Consider the following 17,696-nt stretch of genomic DNA (forward strand, 5'->3'; position numbering starts at 1 on the left):
TGCGCCACCAGTATCCTTGCCTGTGCTTTTTATTTTTCATCATTCCTTCTCATGTAAACCTTCTGTGTCTCCCTTAACAATTCTTGGAGGCTTTTCTCTTGACAAGTTTCTATTTTTTCTAGCTTTTTCCATATGTCCTCCCATGATTTAGCAACAGATTGTGTTTTAAACAGAATAGCCCCGACAGGTCAATTAGGGTCGGTATACGAATACGTTTGGAGGCTCTTTCTCAGCCTCTCCAGCCATTTGGTGGGTATTTCATCCCTCCCCTGGCATTCCCCCAATGCTTTACTAATGTTCTGTCCCTTTGGTACCATCCCCCAAATTCCCTGTATTACCATGTTCCTTAGCCCTATCATTTTAGACTGATCCTTCTCTGCCTGGGTGTTGTATGATGGCCTCTGTTCAGGCTTTCTCTCGTGCCACTCCCTCCCTGGGGATTCCTGTGCTCTCAATCATTTATTGCAGCCTGCCGTATCATGTCCCGTTCCTCAGCGTTGAATAACGACCTTAGAATGGCGCCGATGTCATCATATGAATAGATGATGTTCCCCAAAAATTCATCCAGCCTCTCTGCCACCCCTAGAGGATTATCCATTAATTTCTGCATTTCCTTGCTGAAAGCTCTTACATCTCCCATATTGATCGGCACATTTACGTACCCAATGACTCTGGGAGCAGTTGGTACTTCCCTTAGAGGGTAAAGACTGTGTCTGTCCCCTTCCTCCTCACTATCATCATGGTTTTCTCTCCGTGTCTTGCACCGTGTTCTGCTAGCTGGAGGATAAGCAGTTTTCCCAGGGGGAGGTGTGTGCCCGGGATCGTCTGCCTGTTGTGGTGCAGGTGGGGCTGGGAGGGACCTGATGGGTCCGGCAGCAGCGGAGCCGAGGGCTGTGTGTTACACGGCGGTGCCTGTGCCTGTGCAGGCTGAGGCGGGTGCCCCGCTGGTGCAGGCACAGGGGCCTGAGCCTGGGGAGGAGAATTCAGGTACAGGGGTGGAAGATTGTCCAAGGGCTCTGTCTTGGTTTGGAAAGGCAGGAGTCTGTGAAGGAAGGCAAAAGCCTCTTGTGAAATGGAAAAGGTAAACTCCCTCTCTCCGAATTACCACAATTTCAAAAAAAGCTCTTAGGTAAAGATATGGGAATGGGAGTAACAGTTCCTTATTAGGAGAAAAACTAAATAAAAAGAATAACAATAAAAATGTAATTAGTACAAACAAAACTAGTGATAGAGTCAGAAACCTAACACCCTGAGGAGTTAGGGTGTTGGCAGTAGTCTAGTTTAATGGTGGCTGTTTTTTCTGGAGTGGCAGATGAAATGCTGCTGGATTGGTGATCTCTAGAAGGGTGGAGTTTTCTTTGAAGGTCTGGTAGTAGTTGGGCTTGGTCTTCCTCTGGGAATCCAGCAGAGAAGAGAGCTGCTTTTCTGGGAATCTAGCTAATAGCTGCTCAGTGTCCCAAAAAGTGCAGATTTTATGCAGGTAGGGGTGCTTGGCTCCTCCCTCTAGGTGGAGCATCTCACAATGGGATGATGTAACTTTACAGGTCATGCAGTGAGTCATTCAATGGTCCATGAACTGAAGATATCTCCCCAGAGGGAGACATTGTTCTTGGAAGAGATAAGAAAACTGCCCAACCTCCAACAGATGGCAGATAGAATACCTGCTTATCTTACAAGCCAGGACAATTATTACGGAAAGTTATTCTCATAGTGTAATCTTGTCTCTGAAACTGCAGGGAAAAAAAATTTCCAACAATATCTTTAGTGCTAGAGAGTCAAGGCATTCCTTGGTTCTGGCAAAGATGTGCAACAGAAATCATTTCATTCACACATAGGCCGGCTGTGTGGAGAAAATTATCCCATGACATGTGAGTTTTACTAGATTTTCCTAAATTTATACAGTCTGAACTAATCTAAATCCATTGGTTTAATGTTCATTGCTTCCAAGTTGTGTAGTTTTTAGTATTTGGTTTCCTACTGGACCCAGATTTATTTGCCTCTGATGTTAATTAGGTTCGAACTCCTGGATTTCCTTCTCAGCCTTTTGCAGACCAGGTGCCTCTAACTCTGCCGGGGGCAGTGTCTGGGGTAGGTGTTGGTTGCTGTTTGCTGCTGGGCACTGATGTTTTGTGGGTATCTTTTGGGGTATTCCCAGTGTGTTGAGATGTTAAACTCATCTCCACTGAGTGGTGTAACAGCCCTTAACAAAACCTTTAAAATTTCTTTCCCCAAGGCAAAGGCAAACCAAGCCTGAGTAGAGAAATAATTTTTTTTTTTAATGAAACTTGCTACATTTTCCACCAACCCAGCTAATGCAGTGTGAGTGTAAGTGAGTGGAATTGTCCCGGTGTGTCCCCAGCAGCTGTGGCAGTGCAGGCCCAGCGAGCACTGAAGCTGCAGCAGTGGCAGCAAGGGCTGGCCCCGGTGGCTGGAGCTGCCCAGGGAGGGTGGCCAGGCCGAGGATTTCAGCAGAGGATGTGTGGGCAGGCCCAGGGCCTTGCCCCGCTGTGGAGCCCTGGCTGCTGCTGCGCTGCCTTCAGTGCAGGCTCAGGGGGGCCTCCCATCCTCCTGCTGCAGGCGGGAAGTGCAAATCTCCGGGGCTGCAGAGACCTGGAGCCCAGGCTGAGGGGTCCCCCCGTGTTCAGCTGTGCTGGCGGCTGTTTCTGGCCTCGGGGCCCCTTGGCATGGGCCACGCCACTTGGCCACCAGTGGTGCTGCTTTGCACTCCTTAGGCAGAGCCCATGTCCTGCTTGGATGTTGGTGTTATAAATGAAAATTTGTCCATCCAAATAAAAATGAAAAATGAAAATTTTATTTAGGATCAAGTTCTCTCTGAGCCAGCCACAAGGAGAAGGACAGTGCTGAGCCTGGGGTCGGCACTGGGTGTGTGACAGGAAGGACGCCATTTGGCAGAGGTTCCCCTACCCTAGGCACACACACACCCTCCTGGACCCTGCAGTTCTTACAGGAAATTTTCTGCCCAAGGCTGGGATTTCAGCCATCTGCCTTTTCTTTCTATTCAAAGTCCCACATATTCATGAAGTTCTTTTCTCTGAGTCAAGGTTGAACAATCCAAGTCCAGGTGTGGATGATCCTCGATCCTCTGATGGAGTTATGGAGCCGTGGCTTTCAGATGTATCAGCCCAGAGGAGTTCAGCAATCCCAATCTAGGGTTGTTACCAGGATGATCAGTGCCCAGGCATTCCAGTATCGCCCTTCTGAGCAGCCCATCTCCCCATCTTCAGGCGAGCCACATGTGTTAAATTGTAAATGAGGCTTTGTCCAAGAAAGCCGGTATTAGTGTAACCAATATGTGGGGGGGGGCAGTTCTCAGTGCTGGCGTGTGTGCTTTGCAATAACAAAATATTATACGTGTCAAATCATATTTCCCTTAACCAAATACAACAATATTACATTGGTGCAAATTATAAAAAACATACATATCATTGGGAGCAGCAAAGTGCCAAGGCAGGCTCTGTGCCAGCCCAGCTTCCTGGGGGAGAGATTGCACCAGAGACAGGATTCTGGCCACAGACTGCTTTAAATGTGCATCCCTTATCTCCACCCTGCACTAGGTGGAGAATTCCCAGGGTAAGGAATTCCCAAGATCAATTCCATGGGAGATTGAATTGAATATCTGCCCTGGGTCTGGCTCTTCTTGCCCAAGACAATGGCAAAAGCTGTACCCATGGCATCCTGGTTTTTATCCCCAGCTTCCAAAGGTGTTTCCTTAGTTCCCTATTCATTCTTTCTACCCAGCCTGAGCTGTGGGGGTGCCAGGGGTTATGGAGGTCCCATTGTAATCCTAAAGCTGAAATAACCCCCTGAAGGATTTTTCCTGTAAAATGAGTTCTACTGTCTGATTCTATTGCTTCCACAATCCCTTTTATTGGAATTATTTCTTTTAGAAATACCTTAATAAGTGATCCAGTGGTTGCTGAAGAAGTCAGAATTGATTTTGCCCCCTTTTAGCTGACATGGTGTTACCAGAAGCTATTGAAGCCTTCCTGCTCAGGGCATTTCAGTGCCAGGCTCTTACAAGCACACACAGCTCTGTGGGTTTGTCCTGCGCTTTGTCTAATTCCCCTTCCTTCCTGTGAAAAACACCATTCACTTTTGTTAAAATTTTAGAACTTTATTAGTAAGAAAATAGTCATAAAAATTAGGACAATAAGAGACAATAAATGTAAACAATTATGGAGTCCGGTTGCCTGGCACTCCACCAAATAGCACACCTTGCTTATAAAGGACTACCCCTTAAAAGGAGTGGCCTATTGCATATTCATATATCTCATACATGATTCAAACATTCCTTTCAAACCAGGGTGTTTCTGCTTAATTTTAGATTCCCCCCCATGTTGTAAATCAGCCTTCTTGGTTCCTGGAAGTCTGAGCTTTTCTGGAAAGGAGGCAATGATTCTTTTCTGGGGTTCCAATTGTCTGTTGCTGTGATCTCTATCCAGCGTCAATAATGCAAAGAATTTCTTGATTATCTTTTCCATTCCTTGAGCTAGTTACAAAAAGTATCTTATGTCACATAGTTTCTATTTTAATCTCATGCTGCAGGCTAAAAACTGTATGTAGCACACTACTTAAAAGAGATTAATACAGCACTACTTAAAAGAGATTACTAGAGCATTACTTTCCAACATAACACCTATAGTATTCATTTTAATATTTGCAATGAGCCAATCATATAATATGCATTTTTCATTCTTCCCTCCTTTGGAATAGGGTGTTGCTTCTAGACAACACTTGTGCTGGTTGCTTCAAAGTACTTTGAAGAGGCTCTATATCTAATTTTCCCCATTTCCCTGAGGCTGCCCACACTTCTGGGTTCACTTCAGCATAGGCCTTGCCAGACATATGACACAAAGGTACAACAGAAGTAGCCTCTGTGTCAGCTTTTATAATATAAATTTGCATTTCCAGTTTAGCGATCAAATCCCTTCCCTGTAAATTATAGTCACAATTAGGAGCAATTAAAAATTCTTGCATTTCAAACCCTTTCCCACATATGCTGTAAGTGGTTGAATAAAGCCACTCCTCTTTCCTACTTCTCCCCTGAATACTCAAAGACATTTTTAGCAGTTCTCCCGCTTAGGTGTAAGATTCAGAATGGATGGAGAGGCCCCTGTGTCCATCAGGAGAGGCCTCTTCTGGATGCAGACCCAGCCTGAATGTTCTGCAGGGCTCCAGTGTGGTGGGTCCCCGGTGGGATGGGAGCTCAGAGAGCCCTGACAATCCATGTCCATGCAGGGGTGGACTTGCTCCTGCTGAGGGTGCTGCTGTCTGTGCTTGCAGTGTCCTTGTGGGCTGCAGCTGGAGCCCTGACTCCTTCCCAGGGGCTGTTTGGGTGGGCTCTGCCCTGGCCAGGAGGGCAATGCCTCTGCCAGGTGCTTGTGGCCGACCCCGTCATGCCCTGGGTGCTGGGGCCCCCTTGGGCCCTGGGGTTGATCCCTCAGGGGCTGTGGGAACTCTGCCGTGGCCTTTGCCTTCAGCTTGGCCTTTTGCTCATCCCTTCTCGCCTTCAGCTGCTGTGCCTTTGTGCCCAAGTGCTGCAGGGCTTCTTGTGCCACTCCTGCAGCCCCGGTCACTGCCTGTGGGTGCTCATCCTCTGAGAGCTGCTGAGCTTTCTGCAAAACCTTTCCTTTCTGCAGGGACCCAAAGCAAATCCTGAACAGCAAATCCTGATCCTTCATGTGCACTCTGCATTTCCCAGCTGTTCCTTTGTTTTCCCCGTTGTGCTCAGGGTCCCTGCCCAGCCCGTGTGGCAGAGCCGGTGCCTGTCCTGCCGCAGTGTCCAAAGGCGGCCCCCCCGGCGGGCAGGGCCGGCAGCTCCCCGGGGCCGGGCAGCGGCCGGGGCGTCCCGCAGCCTCCTGGGGGCCGGGGGCCACTGCCGGCCCTGCCCGGGGCTGGTGGGGTCAGGCAGCGCCCGGCGCTGAGCCCCGGCTGCCCCACAGCCCCGGCCCGGCCCCGCAGCTCCCCACAGGCCCCAGCCCGTGCTCCCGGTGCCGCACCTCTGCACCCGGTGCTGCCGCTGCCACCGCAGAGAAACCCCTGGCATCCTGACCTCCTGCTTTTACTCTCCTGCGAATTGAAAGTATCAGCTGGCAAATTCTGAGGAAAAAACAAAAAACGGTGCTCGAAAACAAGCCAATCCTGAGTATTTTTCTGTTCCTCCTCTTTGCCATCATCCTTTTTCTTACCACACAGATTCCTCCTGCTGCTTCTTGCCTGAACCATATTGCTGCACACTCCCCTTCACCCGATCCCTTCCCAGCACATGAACACCATACATCACCTGTTGTCCAAATCCCTTCTCCACTTCCCTCATTGCCCCACTGGGTGTCCATGTCCTTAATTACCTCTGGGAGAATATGCAAACTACCTCAACATTCTCCCAAGGGACCCTTCAGAGACATTTTGGGATCATCATCCCTTTGGCCAGGACCCCTCCCTGGCTTTCCCTTTTCTCCCCTCCATGGGTGCCCTGCCATGTTCACTCCCCGAGGATCCCAGGGCACTCACTGATGAGATTTTCAGTGCTCTCTCCCTGCTGACTCTTCACAGACCCCCCTGATGTGTCACTCGTCTGTCTCCTGGTCACTCCCGGGTCCCCAATCAATCCCCGGTGCCGCCGCCAGCCAAGGGAGCCGATCACCCAAAGTGGGTGAGGCACCTTCAGCTGCACTCCCTGCCCTCCACCCTGGAGGATGGAAGGAATTCGGGATGAGCCCCAGGGTGTGTGGAAAAATTGACATCAGCAGAGGATTCTGTCCACAGAGCAGACAGAGGAATCCTGTAAAAGTAATTTCTTTCCTAATAAAAGGGAGAGGCCAAGGGACATTCCCCATGGGATCTCTCCAATTGTTGGAGGACACAGTCTCCTTTTCATCCTAATTTTCCCAGCTGCATCTCCCTTTCCCTTTCTGTGTTGGCTGAAATACTTGAGAGCTACAGACTTGTCAATCCACCTACTGCTTACCCCTTTCATATGCACCCCACTTTTGTATAGCAGATGATATTCATGGCTCTGTTAAGTCTTTGTTGTTCTTCTCCAAGTTAATGAATTTAGCAAGACCTTGGCTGAGCAGCAGTCTGTGTCATCAAATAACATTTTCGGAAACCAATGGATTCTCCTGTCACACCCTTATGTACAATCCTCTAGCCCTATGTCCGAGCAGATTCAGAGCATCTGTTTGTAAAGACACTTTCCTGTTGTTCCTTTCATGGGTCCCCCGTTTGTGGGACATCCCCCCTGGAGCAGGGTGTCCCCTCTGTGCTGCAGCCCCAGGGCTCGGGCCGAGCTCAGCCAATCAGAGCCCGCGGCGCTGATGACTCACCAGTTGCCAGGCAGACTCGCAGCTCCCCGCGTTCCCCACCTGGACCCACCTGCGCCCCCCCTCGGCCCCATGGCCCCGCGAGGGGAATTTGGGGAGGTGGGAGTGGGGCAGCGCCAAGGCCGGGCCCCCCCGCGCTGTCCTGGCGGGAGCGGCTGCAGTGGGGACCGAGTGCGGGCGGGAGCGGCCGAGAGCCCAGCGCTGCCCCAGCCCGACCTGCCCCAGCTCCATCCCTGCCCCTGCGCTGGGATGCTGTGGGTGTGGGGGGAAGAGGGAGCCGGCAGTGGGTGCTGGGCCTGGGGGCAGGAGGAGAAGGGAAGGAGAAGCAGGCTTGAGGAACAGAATGGTCAAACGATGCAGGTGGCAGGAGACGGTGGGATTGTGCAGGAGAAGGAGGAATAGCAGGAGGAAGAGGAGTGTGAGGAAGAGCAGAGACACAGGAGGAGGAGGAGGAGCAGAAAGAGGAAGCAGCAGAAGGTTCCACCCCTCCCTGTGTCTGCAGCCTCCCCCCAGCCCAGGAGCACTGCTCCCCCCACATGCAGCAGGTGACTGTGAAGTGGATCCACGATTTTCACGGGGTGAATCTTGGTGTTTCTGAGCATTCTTGGGCTAAATGTTGGTGCTTTGGTTTTATGTGGGAACTGAATCTTTATCTTGTAGAGGAGGTTTTTGGTGACTTGTGATGTTCAGGGAGTTTTTGATTTGTGTCTTGAAGTTTGTGGGATTTTTGGGCTGAATCTTGGTGTTTTGGAGGTTCTTACAGATACAAGATTCCCAATGACTTCCAGGGATGAACTTGGGCAAGGAGGAACCTCCAGTCCAAGCAGCTCTTCTGTTGTTTTTCCCTCTAACCAGGATTTGTCATTTCCAGGGTGTGGCTGAATGGAGGAGGAGGAAAAGCCCCGGAGATGCTGCAGGAGGGGGAGCTGCAAACCCAGCCCAGGGAGCTGCGGGGAGGAAAGAGCCCCCCTGAGCCAGGAAGGCGGGCGGAGATCCAGGCGGAGCTCGGAGCTGGTGCAGAAGCCGCATGGCAGGGAGAAGCCCCACAAGTGCTTGGAATGTGGGAAGGGTTCCAGGTGGAGCTCCAGCCTCATCCGGCACCAGAGGATCCACACTGGGGAACGGCCCTACGAGTGTGGGGAGTGTGGGAAGAGGTTTCAGAGAAGCTCCCATCTCCTCCTACATGAGCGGATTCACACAGAGGAGAGGCCCTTCCGCTGCCCCGACTGTGGGAAGGGCTTCAAGCAAAACTCCAACCTCACCGTGCACCGGCGCATCCACACCGGGGAGAGGCCCTACGAATGTGGGAAGTGTGGGAAAGGCTTCTCACAGAGCTCAACCTTGACCCAGCACCAATGGAGGCACCACTGAGGGAAGCCCTGTGAGTGCCCCGAGTGAGGGAAGAGCTTGGAGTGAGGAAAGAGCTTGGTGCGCTGCTGCAGCTCCATGACCCATGGGAGGATCCGGGCTGGATGATCCCCAGTGACCCCCGTTGGGCAGAGCCCTGGTGTCCCCGTATGGGGAATAAAACAGAGAGTAAAGCAATGGAGCTGATAAAGAGGCCCGATATCTGAGGCCTGACTGAGCAGAAACTGTGGGAGACACAGTTTTAAGTCTCCCTTGGCAAGAAGACTGACCAGGCAATATGGTGTGAGACTTTTTGATAAGGTAATGTTACCAGGTGATGTGATGTCATGAAGAATGTGTACCCAATGGGAAATTGTTACCAAAAACAGAGCCCTCTATAAGCCCCATACAAGTCAATCCCTGTATAAACACCTGGTAGACGCAATAAAATTGGCTTTGGTCTAAACTCGTATGTCCCCGTCTCTCCATGGTGGATAACCCTGTTGTGGGTGATCCCCGTTGGGTGGGGGAAGGTGCTGGAGGGATTTCTTTCCCTTCTCCTGGTGCTGCCGTGGTTTGGTTGGTAATAAATTCCCTCCCTGTGCCCAGGCTGGGTCTGTTGTCCCCGTGCCGGTGCTCGGGGCGGGATCTCTCCCGTTCCTTCTCTGCACTGCCGGGCCTCTCCTCAGCCAATGAGAGAACGCGGTGGAGAAGAGTCAGCCAATGAGAGCGAGCGGGGCTGATGACTCACCAGTTGCCGGGCAGACCCGCAGCAGGCAGTGTTCCCCACCGGGACCCGCCCTCCCTGCCCAGTGCCGGCCCCGCCGTGGGGTCCCCCCAAGTCCCTCCCCAGTGCCCCCATGAACTGGGCTGGGTTTAACTGGGAAGCTTTACTGGGAACACTGGGAGCAGGGGGCAGGGGCAGAGTGACAGCAGGGCTGGGGGACACAGGACCCCCCAAAATCAGCGTGGGGATAGAGCCGGGGGGGTGTCCTGGCTGGGCCCGAGGCCACGGGGAGGGGCTGCGGCCGCTGGCGGCTCAGGAGCTCTGTGGGCAGATGTCATGGTTTGACACTGGCACAATGCCAGTGCCCCCATGAAAATGTGATCCCTCCCTTGAATGCTGTGAAATGGAATCTAGAACAGAGCAAAGCAGGCCCAAGCTTAATAACAGAAAAAAACTTTATTAAACTACTACTACTAAAGAAAAGAGAAAACTAAAGAACGGGAAAAAAAAACACACAAAGATCAAATGAAAACCTTGCAAAACATTCCTCCCCCCACCACCCAACTCCAACAAACCACAGTGAGACACAATCTGGACCCCAATCAGGTTTCCACCCTCCAAACAACTGATACTCAGTCTATCGAGGGAACAGGAGTCTCTCCTGTGCCACAGACTCCCCCAAGAAACACAGCTCCACATCCTGTGCTTCCATGTCACACATGGCACCGCCCGGAGAAAAAGTTTGCCATGGTGACCCTTCTCCTTTCCATGCACAGTGCTCTCACCACCAATGCATGGATGGACAGACTGCTTTTAGGATTTTTCCTTTCAAGGATGCCCTGCCAAGAGGGGAGAAAAACAACAGTTCAGTTTTCATTGTTTGGGACCACAGTACCCCCCATTTTCCCCTGGGGCCGAGGGCTCAAGAACAGAGATCTTCTTCTCTTCTCTTTCCTTTCCAGGACAAGGAGGCGCCACCACAAACCCCCTAACTTTTTCTCTGTTCACTCCAATTTTGTCTTTTTCCCAGCTGAAGCAGGTCTCTTGACTCACTGGCATCCTCCCAAAACACAGTCCCTCTTGAAGGAGAAGATTGGTTCAGGTTGTGGCTAACACGGAAAAGTCCAGCCAAAAGCCACTCCTTGTCCCCCTCCCATCCAGAATTCCTCCTTCCATCACAGGGTCCAAGGTGTCCCTCTTCCTCTCTTTCAAACCGAGGAGGGGAAGGAAAAATTCACAAGCTTTCATTTCTCAAGGAAGGGTTAAAAGTCCAAACTCCCAGGGATGGCCCGATGCCTGGACATCCAGCAACTCCCACGCAACTGGGCACCTTGCAGCTTCCCCCCCTCTGCTGACTGCCGCTGTCTCTTTTCTCTCTCCCTGTCGGGAGAGAAACTCTGGGCGGGGGGCAACGGAGACATCCCAGATTTCTTCCACCCTTCCATTTGCAGGGGCCAGCCCAGTTCCAGTCCCTCCACCCTTCGGAGTTACCTCCATCAGGCCATGGGGCTTCACCTCCCCCGCCCAGCTCGTGGCTGGGCAGGGGAGGTTTGCACTGCACGCTGACCGGAACCAAAGAGAGCGAGTTCCCCTGGGAATTCTGCTTTCAACCCCTCTGTGTTCTCAGAGGCGTGCCTACTTTCAATTGGTCAATATCTAAACTGACCTCTTCCTTCCAGAAAAAATTCTCTTTCCGTGTCAAACCACAACATTCGGGAAAGTCCCGCTTCAGCATTCCTCTGTAAACTCCCTTCTCCCCACCCCTGAGCAGTTCCCATTGGACCTGGCCCCTGGGGTGGTTCTGATGTGCCTTAGCTGGACACTGCCTCTATTGTTTAGACCTTATCTCTTAATTTTGCTGCATAAAACTGTATTTGGGCAATAGCCCGGGGCCTTTGGTTCCTGCTACCGTTCAGGCAATACAATCTCTCTGGACAAGCATACCATTGGTCTCTCTTGGTCTCTTTATCTCGAATCCTAGCGGCGACTGAGGCAACGCCGCAGCTCAGACCGTGCTAACCCAGACGCTGCCTGGTAAGCCCAGGGCAGTAGGACCACGGAAAACCCCGGCCCTGGAGGGGACAGCTAGCCGGAGGGTCCCGGGGGGCCGGGGGAGGAACGGGGGACAGCAGCGAGGAACCCTCAAAAGCAACAAGTGGCGGTCCAAAGAGAAGCAACAAGAAAACAGATTATCCAGAACCACACTTGATCTGTCTCCTCTCACTCCCTGCACTTGGAGAAGGTGCTGGATAAATGACGGAGGGCAAGTGTAGGAAATCAGGAGGAACTCTGATTTTACTCCCCGTGTGCTGCCGTGCAGCCTCGGAAAGGAGAGGAGCTTTTGTGCACGGCTGAAGCGTGCGAGTCCTCCGGGAGTTCCACAGCCATTCTGAAGCCTTGGACCCAGCTGTGGGTTTTTCCCTGATGCTGCTTAGTTTTGCTTCATTGTGCCCAAAATAAAAAAGATCACAGGAAACAAATTTAAACATGGTAAAAGACAAGAGCAACAGGTGACAAGACTCTGAAAATTTTTGATAGCCTAGCTTTTTCTTTTATTGAATCTTTTATTAGTAGAGATGTTGCTAACTACTTGTTTACTACTTTTTACCCTCAGGGACCTCTAATTATGCCAGTTTAGTATTTATGATGTCTTTTCAAACCAGTGTACGACAGAACAGTGCAATCAAAAGCGGTTTTCTATCCCAAGGAGACTGAAACATTCATTTCTCTCTCCCAAGAAGACTAAAGCCTGTGGTTTTAGTGTCACATCCCACAGAGCTCGGCCCTGGAGCGCTGCTGCCGCGGCCGAGCGCAGCCCCGGGGCCGCTGTGCGGGTGCATTGGAAGGGCACGGACACAATGGCAGCGCCGTGTGTCTTTGTGCTCCAGGTTTGCGCTGCCCGTGCGGGCGGAGCGGGGCTGGCGGGAGCCGCGCTCCCCTCAGAGCCCCTGAGGGCGGCAGCGATGGCGGCGCCGCTCCCTCAGCGCCCGGCCCCGGCCCCGGCGGGCGGGGAGCCCTCGGCAGCGCCCGGCCGGCAGCAGGGAGCGAGCCCCGGCCCGGCCGCTGTGCCCGTGGCGCCGCAGGGGCGAGGGGAGAGCCGCAGGAGCCGCTGCCTCGGGCCCTGCCCCGGACCGGGGGCAGCGGCCGGGCCCCGGCCCCGCGGCAGCGCAGGAGGCTCTGGCGGTGCCGCTTCTCCAGCTCGGCCCGGTGCCCGGGCACGGCCCCGGCCTCGGGGCTGCCCCTGCCCCGCTCGGCTGCCCGCGCCCTGCCCGGCCGCCGAGGCCGCGCTCGCTGCCCCCGGGTGCCGCTGCTGCGGGCAGGGCCGAGCCCCGGGGCCCGGGCACAGCCCTGAGGGACACCCCTGCTCCCCGGGCTGCCGCGGCTCCTGGAGCCGCTGCCCACGAGCCCCCGGCACGGCCGTGCGGCCAATTCCTCGTGCCCTGGGCAGCGCAGCCCGCACGGCCAGGGCTCGGCACTGCGGGGCCGGGCTGCCGTGGGCCAGCGGGGCCAAAGCCTCGCAGGGCTCGGGGCACAGCAGGGCCCGCCAGGACACCGCTCCGGGGATGCTCCCGGCCAGCTCCTGCCCGAGCCCCCGGAACCCGGGCTGGCTCTGTGCGCTCCGGCAGCCACGGCGGGACCGGGCAACAGCCGGGGACTGGGCTTTGCCCACGGCTGAACCTGCAGAGCTGCAAGCTCTGCCCTGCACGCTGTTACAGCCACGGCAGGGACCAGGCCAGGGAGGAAGGAGGAGCCTCTTTGCCTTCAGCTTCCACTGGGAAAGTTTATTCGAGGTGCAGGGAGCAGGATAGAAAAGAGCCCCTCACCCTCGTTTGCGAGGGGTTTTGCTCAGATCCAAGTCAGGCGGTGGGCACAAACAGCAAAGAAACAGGGACTCCTCAGGGCAGGAGTGAGGGTGATAGTAAAAGGGTTTTAAAATCATGGGGATTAAGAGTTAAAAGGAAAAATAAGCTTAGTAGGCGCTGGAAAAATAAACACGCTAAGCACATGGAGAACTCATACTTGCTAGAACTGCACTGTGTAGCTAGTACATGATAATTGATATAATTGTTAGATGTGATGATTGTTTAGTAATTAAATATAATTACTAAACAATCATAAGAATAATCCTGAGAAACTCTGGTCAGTGACCTAAGAATGATCACGAGAACTCATGTTGATACATACAATAGAACAATATAAGTTTAATAATTAATATGTGAGTTATGTAACGATAGAATATAAAATATGTTCAGCTCAAAAGCTATGTTGGAGTCAGATTTGGGTTTGTACCCCAACTCCCAGAGCTCTTAATAAAAGCGCCTGCATATAATCATATCCCGTGATTATGTGTGTTTCTGAACGCTAACAAGGGGATTACAGCAACACTGTGAGACCATCAGGATCGGGGGAGCAGAAGGAAAAGCACAGGACCCAGTGGGACATCCTGGATTATGGGATTTCCAAGTGGGGCTTTGTTATGGTTTGACACTGGCACAATGCTAGCGTCTCTATGAAAATGTAACCTCTCAATTGAATACTGTGAAATGTGGTCGAAAACAGAGCAAAGCAGGCTGAAGCTTAATAACAAGGGAAAAACTTTATTAAGCCACTACTGTTATACTACTATAAAACAAAAAAAGAAAGGAAAAAAACTCACACGCACAAAATTTAAAATGAAGACGTTTTAAAATATTCATAATCTTACCACCTAAATTTAACAAAGTACACTGAGACAGAACATGGACCATAATCGGTTCCCACCCTCTAGATAATTAATAAAAAGAGAGAGTTCTCCTGGGAATTCTGCTTTTAACCCCTCTGTGTTCTCAGAGGCGTGTCCACCTTCAAGAGGTCAATATCCAAACTGACCTCTTCTTTCCAATAAAATTCTTTTTCCACATCAAACCACGACAGGATCTCAATCAGGGAGTGGCCCAGGAGCTGAGTGGCAGGGAACATTCAGGAAAAAGGGTCACGGTTGCCTGGACATGCAGGGAAGGGACTGGGACAAAGGGAGGGGAATAATTGAGGGACACCTTTAAAGGGAGTGTGCAATTTAGGGAAAAACAACAACTTGGTGAAAACATGGGCAGACAACAGAATGAACGATTTAACAATAACTTAATGAAATAAACATAAACCAAGACAGGTTCCTGTCTGCTCCACTGCTGTTGGGGTGCTGGGGGTGGCCCTTTGTGACACGGCACATGGTGTCACGGCCCTTTGTGATGTGGGACGTGATGGTGGCCGGAGACCCTTGTGACATCAGGGAGCCCCGCCCGGGCTGAGGGTCTCCAAGGGGCGCAGAGCCCTGGGGTGCCCAGTCCCAGGAGAGCCGCTCTCTGAGGAGGACGCAGCTCCCTGGCTCTGTCTGCGCCAGACGCCGACAGCGACAACGGCCGACAGCGACAGACAGAGACAGCGACGAGGACAAAGCCAACTCCACCTCCCGGTCCCACAGCACCTTGCCCAGCTGGCTGGAAGCCACCAGCGAGCCGTGGTCAGGGGCAGTGGCAGCTCAGTCCTGCCACTGTCACAGACTGAGGAGGAGGAGAGGCTCTTTGTGAAAATGGACCGTGAGGTTTCCCAGAGGGAAGATGTGGAAGAGACCCCCCAGAGAGGAGGTCCAGGAGACCAAGAAGTGTCCCAGCATGGAGCCTGGTGCAGGCAAGATCTGTACCAAGGCCAGGTACGTGTGGGAGTTTGGGAAGTTTCCCAGTCCTGAGGGGGGACACACCAAGAGCTCAATGAAGGGGAAGAAACCATCAGAGCTCAGGAGCTGTCCCAGTGGGAGGAGGACAGTGAGATGTACCAAGAGGGGTGGGAGAGGGAAGAACGTGTGACAACCCAAGAGATTTCCCAGTGGGGAATAGATGTGAGTGGGCAGCAGGAGATGGGATGGGGAGAAGATGAGAGGTGCCACGAGCTGTACCTGCAGAGAGATCTGTGTGTCCCAGAGGATTCCCAAGGGGATGATGCCCAAGAGCATTCCCAGAGCGAAGGTGAGAGGTACCAAGACCTCTCAGCATGGGGACAAGGTGTACACTCCCACATGTCCCAATGGGAAGACAGGAGAGAGCTGGAATTGTCCCAAGTGGGAGACAGCAGTGGCAGGGAGCTGTGCCAAGGACCAGACGCTGCAGCCCAAGAGCTGCCCCAGTGGGACGATGCGAGTGAGCGAAAGCTGTCCCAAAGGGGGGAAGATGTGAGCAGGCAGGAGCTGTCCCAATGGGGACACAACATCAGCTCTGAGATCTGGGACAGACCCTTGTGCCCAGGGAGGGACGAGGAGCCTCAGCCTTGTCCCCCAGAGGGGCCCAGCTCTGCCAGCCCCGCGGGCACAGAGGTGGCAGCAGAGGCAGTGCCTGCCCTGACCAGCGCCTCTCCTTCCCTGCAGAGTCCCACGGAGGCCGAGCCGGCAGCTGCTGCCCCGGCTGGAGCTGCTGAGGAGGACGAGGAGCCCTCTGAGCCTCTCCTGTCCCAAGGGGAAGATTTGGGAAACCAAGAGCTGCTCCCTTGGGAGGACGATGTCAGCTCCAGTTCTTTGGAGAACCCACTGGGCTCATTGAAGGAGGAGAAGAACACCCAGACTTGTTCCTCATCCAGTGACGAGGAGCTGTCCCAGGTCGAAGAGGCCATCGAGCTCCCTCCAGGGGACAGCAACACCGAGCCAGAGCTGTCCTCAGTGGAAGAGGCAATTGAGGACATCCCATGGGACAGCACAAGTGACCAGGAGCTGTCCCCAGTGAAAGAGTCCCTTGAGGGCATTCCAGAGGACAGCACAAGAGAGAAGGAGCTGTCCTCAGTGGAAGAGGACATCAAGGTTGTTCCAGAGGACAGCAGAAATGAGCAAGAGCTGTCCTCAGTGGAAGAGGCCATCAACAACATTCCAGAGGACAGCACAAGAGACAAGGAGCTGTCCTTAGTGGAAGAGGCAAGTGATGATTTTGCATGGGACAGCACAAGTGACCCAGAGCTGTCCTCTGTGGAAGAGGCAATTGAAGATATTCCATGGGACAGCACAAGTGACCCAGAGCTGTCCTCTGTGGAAGAGGCCCTCGAGAACATTCCAGAGGACAGCACAAGTGACCAGGAGCTGTCCTCAGGGGAAAAAACCATCAAGATTTTTCCAAAGGATGGTACAAGTGCCGAGGAGTTGTCCCCAGTGGAAGAGGCCATTGAGAACATTCCAGAGGACAGCACAAGTGATCAGGAGCTGTCCTCTGTGGAAGAGGCCATCGATGTTGCTCCAGAGGATGGCACAAGTGACCAGGAGCTGTCCTCAGTGGAAGAGGCCATCGAGAACATTCCAGAGGACAGCATGAGTGACCAGGAGCTGTCCTCAGTGGAAGAAGACATAGAGAACATTCCCGAGGACAGCATGAGTGACCAGGAGCTGTCCTCAGTGGAAGAGGACATCAAATCTATTCTGGAGGACAGCACAAGGGATGAGGAGCTGTCCCCAGTGGAAGAGGACATTGAGGTCTCTGAAGGGAACAGCACAAGAGAGGAGAAGCTGTCCCCTGCAGTCGAGGACATCATGCTCTCTTCAGGGTACAGTCTGATTACTGAGGGGCAGTCCAAAGTGGAATTGGCCATCATGCTTAGTCCCGTGGACAGCACGGCTCTTCCCCCAGAGGGGCCCAGCTCTGCCAGCCCCGTGGGCACAGAGGTGGCAGCAGAGGCAGCCCCTGCCCTGCCCAGCGCCTTTCCTGCCCCAGGCAGTCCCATGGAGGCCGAGCCGGGAGCTGCTGCCCCATCCGGAGCTGCTGAGGAGGCAGCAGTGTGGTCAGGGCTGTCAGTGCAGGAGAGGATGGACGGCTCTGATGAGGAAAACAAAAGTTGGCAATTTTTGCATGACATGGAGCCTTTCCTGCTTGGAGACCCTGAGCTGTCCCAGGAAGCGTCCTACTGTGAAGAATGCATGGAGGAAGATCTGCCCCACGGGGAAGTCACGAGTTACCACCAACACTTTGACTGGGAAAAATATTTGGACCGAGACCTGTCCCAGGGAGAAGTCAGCAGCTCCCAAGACCCCTCGGACTGGGAAGAATGCATTGAGCAAGTGCTGTCCGGAGGAGATGTCGTCAGCTATGCAGAAATTTCAGACTGGGAAGAATACGTTGGCCAAAACGTTTCCAGAGGGAATGGCAGCAGACCCTCAGGACTCTCCAACTGGGAAAACGACAGCAACACGGGGCTCGTGCAGGAGAACTGGCCCAAGGACGTCATCTTGGCCAAGCCCTTGTGCCCAGAGGACGACGAGTGGGACGATGTGA

General features: G+C 53.2%; 1 protein-coding gene across 3 annotated transcripts in view; it reads left to right on the plus strand.

The window, feature by feature from the left end:
* The window catches only part of LOC144248772 (uncharacterized), a 109,621-nt gene that overhangs the window by 27,527 nt on the left and 64,398 nt on the right, over positions 1 to 17,696 (plus strand). Inside the window, exon 2 of one of the 3 annotated variants that reach the window (XM_085565292.1) lies at positions 8,199 to 8,281. The exons of the other annotated variants lie outside the window; for them this stretch is intronic. The gene's annotated coding sequence lies outside the window, so the exon portion shown is untranslated. Of the gene's footprint in view, positions 1 to 8,198; positions 8,282 to 17,696 lie in introns of those variants that run through there. 3 annotated transcript variants of the gene reach the window in all.

This window comes from Lonchura striata, chromosome 35, assembly GCF_050655825.1.
Source record: "Lonchura striata isolate lonStrDom1 chromosome 35, ASM5065582v1, whole genome shotgun sequence".
NCBI classification, from domain to species: Eukaryota; Metazoa; Chordata; class Aves; order Passeriformes; family Estrildidae; genus Lonchura; species Lonchura striata.